General features: G+C 46.4%; 1 protein-coding gene across 1 annotated transcript in view; it reads left to right on the plus strand.

The window, feature by feature from the left end:
* The window catches only part of ASIC2 (acid sensing ion channel subunit 2), a gene marked incomplete at its 5' end in the record, with an annotated part of 1,025,374 nt that overhangs the window by 525,946 nt on the left and 482,619 nt on the right, over nt 1–16,809 (plus strand). The window lies entirely within an intron of this gene.

The following is a 16,809-nucleotide window of genomic DNA, read 5'->3' on the forward strand; positions in this document are numbered from 1 at the left end:
CGTGGTCCCCATATCAACAGCATCAGTGTCTTACGCTGAAACTTGTTAGAAATGCTCCCTCTCAGGCCCCTCTCTCGGCCTGGATCAGAAATGCTGGGGGTGGGGTCAGCAATCTATGTTTTAATAAGCCCTCCAGGTGGTTCTGACACTCAGCCTCCAAAAGCAAAGAGAGCATGGACGAGGCACCCGCATATTAAAAGCCTTGACCCCAGTGTGGCCCACATCACTCCCATTAGTACTGCTTTAGTAAAAATTAGTCACGTGGCCACATTTACCTGCAACAAGGACTGGGGATGAAGGCCCACGCTGGCCAGAGGCTTCCCATCTATAAGTACATAATATGGAAGAGGAGAAAGGAATTTTTCCTGCCACAGGACATGAACCAGGGGCCCAAGGAGAAGAGGGGCTAGGCAGAATCGTCCTACCCACAAGGACTCAGAAAAGCACTTAGTAGTTTTCCTAACATCTCTCCATGCTTGGGAAGGGGCTTCTGTAAGGTGCCTGGGGGCTCGCATTGGCTCAGGACTGTCAGGGAACTGAAGTCAGAGAGGTCACACTACTTGCCCAAGGTCACAGAGATCGTAAGTGACAGAGTGGCAGCCTGACCCAGGATGGCCTGATGCCAATTCTAGGTCTAATTTATTACACTCAGATGCCTCCTAAATGCCAGCACTCTAAGACCAGGCAATTGAATCTAATTCTAAAAATAGGCCTGTGTAGTGCTCCTATATCCATTTTATACCAGAAGATAGTACAGTTGGAAGTACAAATTGGTGTTGAGGAAACATAAAGGAAGAAGGATTCTGATTAAAGAGCACAAAGAAACTTCCACAGAGGTCGTGACAATTATGGTTACTGGTGGGGAGAAGGGGGGGCAAGGACAGAATGGGAGCTTGGGACTGACATGTACACACTGCTATATTTAAAATAGATAACCAACAAGGATCTACTGTATCACACAGGGAACTCCGCTCAATCTTCTGTAATAACCTAAATGGGAAAAGAATTTGAAAATGAATAGATACATATATATGTATAACTGAATCACTTTGCTGTACACCTGACATTAATACAACATTGTTAATCAACTCTACTCCAATATAAAAAACAAATGAATAGGGTGAATGTGTGTATGTATGTAATGTGTGTCTATTTATGTGTGTATATGTGTATATACATACATACCTTGTACATATGTGTATTATTAACCCATTATGGGCAACTGAGAAAGAAGAGAGAACTTTACTCATAAATGCACCATGCTGATATGACCAAATGAGCTTTATGCTTCACTTCTATGAGTGGTCTCTGATAAGAATAAGAAAGAGAAAGATTCTCTAGACAAAGCATTAGCAGAATTCCAGAGGGGGGAAAAAGTCCAAGGCATGTTTGGAAAAGATCAAATAATCAGATATGCCTGAAGGGGACTACGGTGAAGAATAAAACTGGAATGAGAGAGTAGGGCTCAGAATGTAGGAGAAATTGAATGTCAGGCTAAGGCATTTATACTTTATTTTTCAAATAATGGGGCTCCAGGAAAGAGTTTTTGGAAGGAGACAGCACATTCAAATGTGCGTAGTGGAATGATCACTCTGGTGGTAATGAATAGGGTTGAGTGAAGGTGAAGAAACTGCTAGAAGGCAAGCAGATAAGGGAGGAGGGTTTTTTTGCAGTAGCTTAAGAAAGAGCGAATAAGGCATGGGATGAAGGTGACAGAAGTAGGTAAGAATGGGGGAATCATTGTGATTGGATGTGGTTCAGGAGGAAGGAGGTGTTGAAGATGAAGCTGATGTTTCTGGGGTTTGGGGGGACGTTTAAAAAAAAGAGTATGGGGACTTCCCTGGTGGCGCAGCGCTTAAGAACCTGCCTGCCAATGCAGGGGACGCGTGTTCGAGCCCTGGTCCGGGAAGATCCCACATGCCGCCGAGCAACTAAGCCCGTGGGCCACAACTACTGAGCTTGCGCTCTAGAGCCAGCGAGCCACAACTACTGAGCCCGTGTGCCACAACTACTGAAGCCTGCATACCTAGAGCCCGTGCTCCGCAACAAGAGAAGCCACCACATTGAGAAGCCTGTGCACTGCAACGAAGAGTAGCCCCCGCTCACCGCAACTAGAGAAAGCCCGCGCGCATAAACGAAGACCCAACACAGCCAAAAATAAATAAATAAATAAATTTATTAAAAAAAATTTTTTTAAAGAGCATGGCAGAAACCCAAGTTTGGGGTAAAATATGCTATATTTGATCAATTCTAAGATGCACAATTTTTTTCAATTTTAACATCCTAAAATCAGGCTGTCTCCCTCAAATGAAGGCGTCTTTCAATCACTGGCTGGCCGTAAGTCGTGAGAAAATCATGACAGCCCCCACGTGTGTAGACTCAGTGCCATGGCTGCTAATAGTGTCAGAACTCCAGTTGGGGATCCTGTGCATTGCTCACCATGTAGAACCATAGCTACGGAGGACAGGAGAAATTGTCACATTGCTTTAAAAAAAAAAAAAGAATGAACTTTAAAGCCATAGAGGCTAGTGTGACTGATTTCTCATCCATCGAGTGGGACTCTCTTGAAGGCATCAAACATCCGTCGGCCAAAAAAATTTTTGCTGAATTTGGACAGAAGTTTTTCTTAACTTCTGATGATACGTAATTCAATGGGGTGGCAGGGGTAGAAGATGAGTGTAGTCAAATAAGAAAGCTCAGAGCATCGAGGTTTGCTTGAAAGAAAATCCTGAAGACAATAACAGAGCATTCTTTCGAGAAGGATGCCGCCTCATCCAGTAGGTGGGTGGCACCTGTTGTCCGTGTGGAAAAACATGGACACGGAAGACTCAGAGCCAGATAAAGATTCAGCCTAAAAAACGATACAGATGAGCTTATTTGCAAAACAGAAACAGACTCACAGACTTAGAAAACAAATTTATGGTTACCGAAGGGACAAGGTGGCAGGGGAGGGATAAATTAGGAGGTCGGGATTAACATATACACACTACTATATATAAAATAATTAACAAGGACCTACTGTATAGCGCAGGGAGCTCTACTCAATACTCTGTAATAACCTATATGGGAAAAGAATCTGAAAAAGACTAGATATAGGGATACGTATAACTAAATCACCTTGCTGTACACCTGAAACTAACACAACCTTGTAAATCAACTGCACTCCAATATAAAATAAAAATTAAAAAAAAAAAAAGATTCAGCAGATTCTAAAGATGAATACGTTCTAGGAATACCCTATTTTTTTCATTTTTATTTCCCATTTTAAATGTGTATAAGAGCAAGATACAGGTTAGTTTAAAAGTATAAAATATTTTTTCTAAGTGATAAGAAAGCATTGTGTCATAGTTGGTCAGATTTTTTTATTGGTACATATAATGATGGTGCATCTTAAAATTAATGGCATCTTAGAAACGATGAAATGTGACATTCATCATTCTCTATCTTCCCAACTCAGAATGAGGTAAATGTTGAGCCAAGAATGTTTCAATGTAGCTAAAAAAAAGTCTTTCATGCACACTGCTGGTGAGAATTCCAAAAGATGCAGAAAGTTTGGAAGACGGTTTGGTAGGTTCTTCTAAAGTTAAACATCCCCTTAACCTGAGACTCCGGAATTTCTACTCATGCGGGTTTACCCAAGAGAAGTGCAGCAAACATATGTTCCTGCAAAGACTTATGTACAAGTGTTTATGACAGCTATAGTCATTATAGCCACAAACTGGAAATCATCCAAGTGTCCATCAAATGGTGAGTGGATAAATAAACCGTGGTATATTCATACAATGGACTACTATTTGGCAATAAAAAGGAACACACTAATGACACAGGTGACAACGGTGCATTATGATAAATAAAAGAAGTCAGGTACAGAAGACTACAGATGGCAGGATTTCATTTATATGTCCTTCCAGAAAAGGCAAAACTATATGCACAGAAAACAAATCAGTGATTCCCAGGGCCCGGGGTTGGAATGAGCAGATTGCCTGCAAAGGGCCAAGAGGGAACTTCTGGGGTTAGCGAATGGTCTGTAGCTTGATTACCTGGTGCTTATACAACTGTATATAGTTGCCAACACTCCTTGAACTTTCTGCTTATAAAGTGTAAACTTTATTGTACGTAAATTATGCTTCAGTAAACCTGTTTTATTTTTTTTTAACGTGACTGAAAGATTGAAAAAGACCTGAGTTCAAATCCCAGCTCTCTTCCTCTTCTTAGCTGTGTGTCCTGGGCATCTTATTTAACCTCTCTGAACTGACCCCAGCTTCCCCCTACACAGAGACCTGCTGCACAGGCCTTTGCCGAGAGAACTAAGTGAAATAACATATGTAAAGAATTTGGAGAACTTGACAAGGAGTAAATGCTCCTGTATTTACTTGTACACGTAGCTTGCGTGCCAGCAGCGACCACAGGCAGTGTCATTACTGAAGAATTAATCAGTTTGGGGGATGACAGAATTGTACAGGCCAATCAATTGCTTGTGGCTGAAACCATCATTCTGATCAAAACAGTGTTGAAATTGGGGCTCCAGGGAGACACGGTCTGAGCCATTTACAGTTTGTGCATTCAAGCCTTCATGGCCACTGCTCACACCATCCATCTCACGCCGAGAAACTTTACAGAAAGGGAGAGAGTGCTGGGTGGAAGTTATTTTGAGCAGGGGCCCTGGGACACCTGGGAGGTCGAGCACGGTCCCTGGCATACACATTGAGGATTGATTTGAATTGACTTCTGCTTCACGCTAATATTTGAATCATACACACACAGCAAAATGAATCAAGTATTTTGGATCGAAAAGGATTGTGTTAAGCATTTTGCATTCATCGGTCTTGCAAGAACCCTATGAGGAAGAAACTACAATTTTCCCCATTAAACTGATGAGGAAACAGACTCAGAGAGATAAACGGACTTGTCCAAGGTCACAGCTAGTTAGGGACAGAGCATAGATTCAAACCCTAAAGTCCTGGTCCAGTGGCTCTGAACCATCCACTAGCCCAGGTAAAGGGCCTGGGAACCCAGGGCAGGGGCAAAATGTCTGGGAGCAGAGTCTTGGGGTTAGTACCTGGATGTGGAGTACCTGTGGCACCGCGTGCTGGAGAAAGGGCTCCTCGGGGGACACGAGCTTGCATTGGGTCTCTGGGGGGTTAATGCCTGGAAGTGCAGGGCCCAAGGTGTGCCGTACTCGGAAACCTAGCTGCCTCTGTATTTCTTTCTTTCTCATTGAGAGCAGTCCTGGGCAGTCCTATAAGGCTGCTCACCCTTTCCCGTGATGCTTCTCAGGAGACCCGTAAGCACCAAAGCCCAGAGAGATGAATCCTGGCAATACAGTCCTCACCTGACAACAGGTAATGATGCGCTTTGCATCAGTGACCTGAGCTTCCAAAGAGCATCTCCCTTCTGGGCCTGTTGTTACCTGTTGACTCTGCTCAGGTACATCTCCATTCTTCCCTGAGCCTCTCTTACCCCATCTGTAAAATGGGCCATTCTTTGGGTTCCTTTGCAGTTTGGATGCTGCAATATAGCCAGTTGCACTTTCCTTTCACATGTCACCGGATTGGTCAGCCATTCCATTGCTCTGTTGTGGAGAGACGTTCTGGGGCCGCTGGTCCTCTTTCCTTCAGAAATCCAAAGATTGTGCCAGGGCTAGAAAATCCTGCTTCTCTCTGAGTAAGCCTGTAGGAGTCAATTTTCTTTTAAAAGAGAGAGAGAGAGGGAGAGAGAGAGAGAGACCCAGGCAAATCTAAAATCCTAGAAGTAGATCATCAAACTTACAACCTCTAACAATGTTGAGGTTGGATAAATCCCATGTTCAGTGTTAACTTGTCAACCTTAAGATGGCAAACCGATTATTACTCCCCTCTACATTAAAGACACACACACACACAATTTATTGGGGCTTTTTTTCTGAGACAAATAACAAAACACCCAGCCAGATCTGTTTTGCAAGCCTCATACTATTAGATACAGGAGTCTAGGAAAACATAATGAAGGATTCCAGTTTTAAGAGGAGGAGATAACCATTTCAATCTAAGAAATCAAGAATATTCATAAAGATGTACAAAAGAGATTTTGTATTATAGCAACAATGATGCAAAATGGTATGAAGAGCACATATAAATGAAGAGGCAGCTCTGCACTCAGCTGGTGCAAGAATTGAACTAAATTCGTTCAATTAATAAACATCTATTAATCACGGCCCATGTGCTGGTCACTGTTCTGGGGGTCCTAGTGAATAATAAGACTTGGTCTCTGCCCTCAAAGAATTTACCACTGAGTGGGAGACCTACACCCACTCACCCAGGAAAGGGCTCTCAGGGAGCTGTCAGGCTCCAGGAACCCAAAGAAGTGACTGTGTGAGGGCAACAAAGATGGGTTTCTCTTTTCCTTTATGATCAATGGCAAAGTCTTCACCATGCTTTACGAGTCTTCCCTAAGAGGGCCCTGTTAGACACAGCCAGCCTCATCTCCTCTTGCCGTTGTCCTCTTCAATCTCTACACCACCTTCGTCCTTTAAGCAGTGCTGTTAATGGGTTAAATTGTGTCCCTGCCAAGAGATGGTGAAGTCCTAAACCCCCTAAGCCCCTGGGCCTGTGAATATGACCTATTCGGAAATTGGATCTTTGCAGATGGTCAAATTAAGAAGAAGTCTTTCAGGTGGGTCTGAATCCAATATGACTGTGTCTTTATAAAAAGGGGGAAATATTGATGCAAAGACAGACACACACCCAGGGAAGATGATGTAAAGACAGGGAAGAATGTCATCTACAAGTCAAGGGATGCTTGAGGCTACTAGAAACTCGGAGGGAGGCTTGGAACAGGTGCTCCCTGAGAGTCCTCAGAAGGAACCAACCCTGCTGACACTATGATTTTGGACTTCCAGCCTCCAGAACTGTGAGACAACACAGTTGGTGGTCCTTGGTTACAGCAGCCCCAGGAAACGAATGCAAGACCTGAGCTCTCTCAGTCTTAGGACCTCACACATGCTGTTCTCTCTGCCTGATGACTCTTCTTTGTCTGCCCCTTCACCTGGCTAACTACTCCCCAGCCGGGACATCACCTTCTCCTCTTCACACATCCCCATGGCACCGCATGGGTCTCACACTCCCTTGCGTAATTATTCCCTAATACGTCCTATCTCCCCATGTGGGCAGTGAGCTCCTCCAGGGCACAGTCAGCGAATACCCACTCTCATCAAATGTGTTGAGCCTGGCTTCCTACGAGAATCAAGTATGAGGGTGATCGTGAGTGTCCTTTGCAAGATATAAAGCCCTAGGCACAGGGACTGGATTTTTGTTATTTGTGTCTGAACCGAGACCGTATTGGCTATGCAGTGACCCTCACTATTGCACTGCTGCAAGACACTGTGTATTAAAGTTGTCTGTGTGTTTTCTTGGTGGACAGAAAAAAGAATTTGCGTTTGGGCCTGAAGGTGTTTGCATTTGGAGCTGCCCTGCTGGTTTCCAGCCTTTCTGCCCTCCACTTGGAATCTAAGCCGCAGAGCAATGAAAGGGGCTCAGAAGGAGTGAGCTATTAGCATGGAAGGCGCTGGAACCATTCTAGGGCAAGGAAAGTAGGAGCCAATGGCAGGAGCAGCCTCACTTGGCCCCAGGGAGGGTCCAGAAGGCCTCTCCATCTGGCCGTCCATTTAGAAACCTGACCTCTTTGCAAGCAGTAAGCACCTAGGGCCCATTAAAATGCAAGGCACCTGCTGGGCATCTGAGAAGGAATCTGTTTGTCAGAAATTAACTACTTTGGGGGCATTGCAGGCTCCGTCTCCAGGTGACAGGAGTGTATGATACAGTAAGCAATAGACACCTCCGCTCAGACTCTAGTTTAAGGCCACATGGCTCATCAGAGGTGGTCATTTCGCTCTCTGTGGCTCAGCTTCCTCGTCTGCAGATGGGGACAGTACCCCCCCGCCCCCCGCATCGTTTGTTGGGGGCAGTGAGTAAAAACCTGGGTCTGAACAGGCTCTGTAAGCTGAAAAGCTCTTTACAGGTATAAGGGCTTGCCATTTCTATTTCTAACAACTATTCATGACAAGGCATGAATTCCATAGCTCTGGTTTATACATCTACCTGAGCGCCCCACCCGCCTCAAGTCCTCCCATTGGCCATTTCTTTTTTTTTGGTTGTTTTTTTTGTTTTTTGTTTCACCGCACCACGTGGCTTGCGGGATCTTAGTTCCCAGACCAGGGATTGAACCCGGGCCCTCGACAGTGAGAACTTGGAGTCCTAAGCACTGGACCACCAGGCAATTCCCTCCTGTGGGTCCATTGGCCATTTCTGTATGGAGATTCCGATCCCTGCTGACCTCGTCTCATCAGCCAGCCCAAGAGGAGCCCAGACATCCAGAGTTTTCATCTCTAAGTCCCTTCTAGCTTTGATACCCTACAGTTTCTGGTTCTAGGGTCCAACTAAAGAATCCAGACAATGAAAGGATTGATCATTCACATGCAGAAAGTCAGGTAAGGGTATGAAAATGAGCTGTTACTGGGCATTTATTGAACACTTGCTGCATGCCAAGCATTGTGCTGGAGGCTGTCATACACCTATTCTTTTAGTGCTCACACCCACCACGGGAAGATAGCATTAATCCTTTTCTGCAGAGGAAACCGAGGTTCAGAAAGGCTAAGTAACCTCCCCAGTGTCACACCACTAGAAAGCTATAGACAGGAATTGATTCTCTCTGATGCCCTAACAAAGGGGCCTTAGATAAGTCTATCCAGATTCTGTTCTAATTGCCCCTCCTGGACCCACTTGTTCTCGCCCTTCATGGATGGATGTTGACCTGAGACCCAGTTGTCACTCTTCTTCCAGGTGCCCTTTAGAATCCTCTGCTCTGTTTGGATTCTTCCCTTGCCTCTTCCTTGCTCCATGCTCCCTGGGCATAGTCAACCCATTCAACTCTCCTGCCAGGCCCTGTCTCCTGTTTAATAATGGGCTCTGGAAGTGGGGAAATCCTGGTTTGTAGCATTTGCCAATTCCCATAGTCTAAATACTCCCACCATGAGCTGCCTCAGGCTACCAACATGATGTCAACGAGCTTGCAGCACTCCTGACAATTTGACAGCCAGCTCTCAAAAGCTGGTACCAGCCAGCTCGAGGACACTACCAGTTTTATTGGTAAGGTAGAGCCTACAGGACGTGTTGATAAAGTATGGGAGGCAAGGGAAAGACAAGAATCCAGGCTGACTGCCAAGCCATTGAGTAGCTGGCGGTGCCCTTTATTGAGATGGGGAGACTAAACGGGCCTCAGAATCATGAATGCCACTCCAATATACTCTTCGGGCATAATAAGAGGAAAGAATATCACCCTGTTTTTGCTCTTGGGTTTGGAAATAGGAGAAAATTATCTACACTCTGCATAAATGGAAACAATCCTAGGACCTTTCTGTAGAGTAGCAGTGGTGAGCATGTACATCTGAAACAAAACTCTTTTTTTGTCTCTGCATTAGTCAGGGTACTTCTAGCAGCTGTAATAAGTAGCTCCTGACATCTCAGTGACTAAATCCCATTTAAGTTTATGTCTCTTGTATGTAAGGTGCCATCAGAAGTGTGGGAGGGGTCTGGAGTAGAGGTGGAAACTCTGTTCCACACAGTCATTCAGGGATCCAGCCTGATAGACATTCTGCTGTGTCCAGCACACAGTTTCTGAAGTCCGTCTAGGGGCCAATGTCCATTGGCAGGAGGAGACAGTGAGGAGAAGGCAAACAACGAAGTGGCTTCTACCAAGAAGTGACATCTTTATTTCCACAATATCCTTTGCTACGAACTGATCAGCATGGCCCCATCTATCACAGGAGAGCTGAGAAGTGCGGCTCTTTGCCAGGCAACCACTTCTCAACAACAGCTTCACAATTTGGAAGGGAGCACCAAACCTTGGTGGACAGCTGTTCATCTCTGCCTCAGTCCCACATCCTGGCTCTGCCTTGGGCAAGCTCCTTAACTACTCTGCGTCTCGATTTCCTCAAACCTAGTATTTATCTCATAGGGTTCCTGTACAGCTGAAAGGAAATCATGCTTGTAAAGCACTCGATCTGCTTTCTGCCATGCCCCATACATTTGAACCAGCAGGAATATTTATGATCACCCAGTCTAATCCCCTTATTTGCCAGACAAGCCTACCTTACATCCATGTATTCTCCCTCCCTCGACCCCAAGCTTTCACCTGCAGTCCACAGAGAATGAGGCCAAATAATAAAAGCACTAAGAAAGAACTTTACCCCCTAGAGGTGCCCCTCGGTGCATAGCACTGGCTTAGGAGCCAAGGGACCCGAACCCTTGTCCTAGATTGAACATCAACACATTGGATCCTTTAGTAAAGTTGTTGGAATTCCCAGAGGCTCCCTTCCCTCCTTCGTAGAAGAGGCATAACAATAAATATCCAAGCTCATTGGGAGGATGAAGTAAGACATCCCACGCACCAGTGAGGGAAAGTCTGTCTCGTTACTAGCATCAGAAAACACTTTGAAGGCTACTTAGGGTGTAGCGAGACGAGGCACATCCATGCATGGACCGATCCCCAACAGACTTGCCTCATTTGGAAAATGATCCGTTTGGTAATCAGCACATACTGCTGCTGCCTCTTGAGCAGAGGGTTCTCGTCAGCAAGAAGTTGAAGCTGTTCATTTTCCAAGACCTCTCCCTCTTGTCTCAGTGGTGCATGCTCAAGGTCGTCCGGGGTCCCAGGCAATCAGAAATGATTTGCGTCAAAGAACACATTACAAGAATCATTTGTCATTTCTGGTTCGTGTTTGAATTTGAAGAATGACGCTGGGGGGTGATGTGAAGGCATGATGTGAAGCGTTGTTAGGATGAGTAGAAGAACCGTTGTGTTAACCTTCACGGGAGTTAGCTCTGGGGTTCTGTTCCAACATAGGGGGATGGATTGGGGGAGCAGTGATCATGAGAATACCTTATATTTGGACGACAATCTTTTCTCAAAAAATAAAACAGACTCCGAATGGCACAGAGCTGCACAGAATCACCATAGAGAGCATCCGGTTCAACCTCTTATTTTGCAAAGAGGAGAACTGAGGTGCAGAGACGTTTTGTGCACTCATGGCCTCAAAACTAACCTGCCTGTTGATTACAGGGTGCCTTGGTCTTGCAAAAGCTGGCGGGCAGGGTTAGAATATCGACCTAGGAATTTAGAGCCTGAGGTTCTGGCCCAGCTCCATCTTCAGTTGGCTGTGTGATTTCCAGCAAGACCCTCCACTTCTTTGCACCTCCGTCTGCCTCCCTGAAAGAAGACATCGCTCACTGCCCAGGTGTCCTATAGTCTGGACATTTTGTGATTCTGTGCAATTCAGGGGACAGACAGACTTTTGATCCTTATTTGGCAGGATCCTTATTTCTCCAGATATCTGGAGAAGCGTCTCAGAAGTGGCTTTTGATCTGAATCTTGTGACATAAGCAGATTTTTCTTTAATGGACAGAGAAGAGAGAAGGACACCCCAAGCAGAGTGAATGGCGTGGCCAAAGGCAAGGAGAAAGGGGTAGGGCACTGTTAGGAAATCTTCTGTACTTGATTGTGGCCATGTAATAGAATGTGAGGGAAAAGACAGAAAGAGAGAGCACTGAACGACAGTTTGATCAGATCATGGAGAGCCTTGAATGTCAAGTTCAAGGACATAGTATGTCTAAGCACCAGGGATGATCTTGCCTCCCAGGGGATGTTTGGCAATCCTCGGACATATTTTTGGTCGTCGCTGCTAACAGAGAGGCTGCTAAACATCCAATGTTTGGACAGCTCACAACAACAAAGGGTTATCCAGCCCAAAATGTCACTAGCGCCAAGGCTGAGAAACTCTGCTCTAGGCAGAGAGAGGTTCTTTACTGCCCTATATGGAGGCTACATCGTGGTGGGCAGGAGGGAAGACAAGGCAGGGGCTACGGCATCATCCAGGGACAAGGATCTGAGCTAAGACAGGGCAGAGGAGACCAACATCGGTAACGGAGAAGAGATGGAAGTGAAAGAATGTAGTTTTCCATCCCTTGCACTAGCACCTTCAGGCTTCAAGCTGCTTTTTATAGCATCTTCTTCCTTTCTCTTTCCTACTCATTTGCTCTGTGGTCCCAAGAGCCAGAGAGTGAAAGGAGATTCAGGATTGAATTTCAGCTCCAACATCCTCCACTGGCTCATCCATCTCTGTCTCACTTTTAATCAGGCCCAGTCCGGGAGGGAGAGGGAAGGTCAGGAGGTAGCACATGAAGACATTCGCAGCACTTCCTGCAATTTTGATCTTATAATGATTTGTGTCATTATTCATTTACTGCAGTTTTCAAGCACACGATTGCAAGGTTTGAGAGCAGGGACCATGGGAATCATTTTCTTGGCTGCATTCAGAGAGCCCAGCCCAGTGCCTGACACCTATTAGATGCCTTAAAAAATAAGCTGAATGAATGATTGTCCCTTGGTCTTGGTTGGACATCACACACTTGCTGGAGGAGAGCTGTGGACATCCCAGCATGGTAGACTGGACCTCACGCCCTCACACAGGGTTGAACAGTAGGTGGGATGTGGTTCTGGCTTTCCTCCCTGGGTCCCAGTGATGGGCACAGACCCGCCTCCCCTGAACAAGAATGGAACAGGGGAGAAGCAGCAGGCAGATAAGATAGGACCTGACAGTGTCCTGTGCGATCCCACAACCCCTTCCTTACACACTCCCCTCGAGCATCCCTTTCACAGGAATAACTTTTCCCCTCCAGGCTGGTCCTCACTCAGTCTTGGAACACAGAGGGTGAGGCTCAGGGGAGAGACAAAGGGCTGGTCATACCCTGTGATTGTTCCAGTTGCTGAGGCAGTCAGGGGAATCCCTCGTCACCTCCGGCACCCCACGCTTGGAAACTTGAGAGAGGTTACCAGCATCCCCAGGTCATAGAAAAAGAAGCCAAGCTTGGGGAGAAGCAGAGGATGGAGGAAAGAAGGACCTCCTTTAATGACCAGCCCTTGGCTACCGTGGTCAGATTGGAAGTGTGTGGTCCTGTATGTGTGCTAGCGAAAGTGCAAAGGGAAAGTCTTTAACTCCAGGGACACACTAACCTCACAGCTCATGGAATCAGGCCAGCCTAATTCTCAGAGATCTGGGCAGCCAGCTGGCCCTAACCCCAGATGGTGAGAACTAGGGGCCTCTGCAAGGTCAACTATCCCTCTAGAGGCAGGGAGAGGCCTAGGACACACGTGTTTGACTCCCCAGTGCTCTTTCTGCCAGGGGTCTATCTGCCCGAGACAAGGGGTTGGCACAAAATGTGGCTCAGATCTGTCGTACCCCACCCGCTACCCCGCCCAGCTTGATGCGTCCCATTACTACCTGAAGGAAAACCTCCTGCTTCTCAGCGGCACCTGGTCCTGCTGGGATGTTCTGTCACCCACGTCCTAGGCTGTTCCGGAAAGTTTGTCTTAAAGGGCCAGGAGGCCATAACTGCAAACTCCTACTGCTCCAGGCTGGATGCAGACAGTCAGAGGTTCAAATCCCATCAGGTTCTTGCCTGTGTGATTTTGGGCTAAGTTACTTAGCTTCTTTAAGCCTGTTTATCTAGAGGTCAAAATGGGAAGATAGGACATGACTCAGAGAGTTCTTGTCTAAGTAAATAAAATCAAATGGATACTCCCATAGAAAATAAAAGGTGAAAATAAATAAATAAATTAAAAGTTATTCCCATTAAGAAAAAAAAAGAAGATGCAGAAGAAGAAATGTAGGCTTATAACATTGCTGATTGATATAGGATATTTTTGTGCAGGGGTTTTGAAAGGCCTATAAGATTACAATATAATAAAGACTATTACTGAAAATAAAAAAAAATTTTTTTTTAATCAAATGGAACAATGCACAAAAAAGCACGTTGTCTACCTCACACAGAGTAGGGATCCAGAAAGCTTTTGTCGAATGAGTGAATGCATAAATTAACAAACATGATTCACTTTTAGAAAGCCATGAGAAGCGCTCGCCAACCCCTTGCTACCTGCTAGGTTGGTCCTGGTGTCCTGGGGAAGCTGGCCCATCTCCAGCTCCCTACGGAGGACCGTGCGGGGTTTCTCAATATTTTCGCTCCCATCCTCTCTCGCTGGCCTTGGTAGCAACAGCCTTCCTGAGAAGAACATTGAGTGTATGTTCAGAGGCCTCAGGCTCCCATCCAAGGCCCTGCCCAGAGCAAAGCTGACCTGTCCCTTCTCCTGTGTTCAGGCCAATTAAGCGGTTTCATTAAAAGGCCTGGTGCTGTCTGTGGGCGGCCCCAGGGTGACCACGTTAGGAGGTCATCACTGCCATCTGCGAGGCCTCCTCCTCGCCTGCCATGGGGTCTGACCCCAGGAGGGCACTGACACTCATTTTGTTTTCCATCCAGAGCACGCTGAGAATGAAGGAAGTCCAGAAATGTTCCCAAAGTTGATTTCATTTTTCTAGAACCTCACAGTCGAATTATATCTGTAAAGCCCTTAGTTCCGTGCGTTGAAATTGATCCAACACACAGAACACTCCATGACAATTTATTAGTTGCTTTCCACTCATGGGCCAAAAGGATACCTTCCTTCTTCTTAAGAATCAGGTTCTCCCCAAGAACCAAGAAATTGTAGGGCTAGGGACTCAGAAGCCCCACACACATACTGCCTGCTGGCCTCTCTATTTACCAGCTAAAGAACACTTTATGTCCATTTCATTTATTTAATACATATTTCCTGGACCTATTTTGTAGTAGGCCCAGGGAGGTGAGCTGGATAAGACCCAGTAGATACATAGGATCCAGTAGGGGTAGGGAGACTTATAAAAATAGCTGATTAAGATACAACACTCCGAGGGCTAGAAGAAATGGATGGGTAGAGAGCCAGAGGAACACAAAGACTCCCTCTGTCTGCCTAGGGAACGTTGAGGAATTAACAGTAGCTCACACTTATTAGGCACTTACTGTATGCAAGCACTCTTCTAAATGCCTTGCAGGACTCATTTCATTTAACCCTCATTTAGAGGGGAAAGCAACTGGCATCTTTTGAGAAGTTACCGTGTTCTGGGCACTGGGTTAGTGCTTTGCAGAAATGACACCATCTCCTCCTCCCGATAGCCCTGCCATAGGGGTCTCATGATATTTATTTTACATAGAGTAAAACAGTCTCGGAGGAGTTAAGTAACTTGCCTGGATGCTGGCGTCAGAAGAGAACCCAGAATAATCTGTTGTCTTAAACCATCGCTTCCCAGGCTTTGAAATGCATCTGAATGACCCGAGGATCTTGCAGATTCCACTTCAGTAGGTCTGGGGTGGGGTCTGAGATTCTAACAATCTCCCAGATGATGCCAGTAGCTGCTGTTGGTCCGTGGAGCACACTTGGAGAAGAATATTCATCCACAGTCCCCTTGGGACCAGTGACTCAGCCCTTAGATGCACCACAGAATCACCCAGGGAGCTTCTCAAATGCTTCGATGTTTGGATCTTACGCCTAGTGATTCTGATTTGACTGGACTTGGGTGGGGCTTGGGCATGACTATGTTTTCAAAGCTTTTCAGATAATTCTACTGGGCAGTCAGGGTTGAAAACAACTACCATACTTTTTGCCATCTTCTTTAAACCAGATCTTAAAAGATCAGCCCAATTCCCAGATGCCCCGCCTGTCCACTCCTCTGTGGGAGCCTTCCACCAAGGGGACTCAGCTGTAGAGCCTGAATCATTTGGCCAGACTCTCTCTGGACTATACTCTCCTCCTGGGTCTTCCCCAGGTTGCGGCATCTCCGTGCTGGGCACTCCTCTCTCACCACCTCCAATATTTTAATCTCATTGATTCAGAGCCTGGCTCTGTCCTCCTTTCTCACCATCCCCTGAGCGGCAGGAGGAAGGGACTTCCCCAGGGCTATCAATTCCCAAGGAACTCACGGGGTAGCAATTTCTTCCTTAATTAAGACCCTCATGACAAGCCACTGGTAGCGGTCCAGTTAATCAGCTCTCCTAAAGCGAAGCGGGAAGGCAGCAACAAAGGGAGTGACTCAACCATGGTTTCCTGTAGTATCAGGGGCTACAACTTGGCCAGATGTTGGGTGCGATCAAGGCTCAGAGGAGAAGCACAGCTAGCCTTGTCTTTTCTTTTTTTCTTTTTTTCCTCTTTTGTGTCAGATGCATGATGACACATTTGAACGGCAATCTTTACCCAAACATTATTCTCCAAACCCCCCAGGCAGTCCCCCTCGTCGCCACTCTCCATTACCTGCCATCGGACATAAGACTAGAAGAGATAATCAGAGTTTCCAATTCATGCTTTTTCTTCTGTCCATCCTCTGGGGAAATTATGCTGAACATCTTTTTTATTGACTTATTTATAAATGTAGAAAATGAATTGCTTAAAGGTTTGTGCTGGAGCAGCCCTGATGCTATCAAGGTCATTGATGCTCCCTCTTGAGCGGCAGCTATGGCTGGAGGAAAGATTCCGGGGGCCGGGTGGGGTGTTAATTACATAGACTGGCCTCCCTTTCCCCATCAGAAGCCCAGGTGGTGGCCCAAAGCTTTGTCTTGGATTTGAAACAGGATCAGCTCAGCGAGCCCCACTGGCTGCTCCCTGCCGGTCCCACCCTCCAGGATCAGACGGGAAACGACACACACGCATAGCGTCGGGGGGCTCAGCCAGGCGGGGGTCCCCGCCGCCCCCTGGCATCATCTCCTAGTGGTGGAGCCACTGGCTCTGCCACTTTCTTACCTTGGATGCGTTACCCGGCTGTTGGAGCATCAGCTCCCTGGCCTGTGGAGTATGATAGGGCTTCCCTCCTGGGAGGCCTGAGGAATGATGAGGAAGGAGCCCCTGACACACAGTAGGACCTTCGGGAATGCCTGT

This window comes from Balaenoptera borealis, assembly GCF_965194805.1.
Source record: "Balaenoptera borealis genome assembly, chromosome: 20".
NCBI lineage: Eukaryota > Metazoa > Chordata > Mammalia > Artiodactyla > Balaenopteridae > Balaenoptera > Balaenoptera borealis.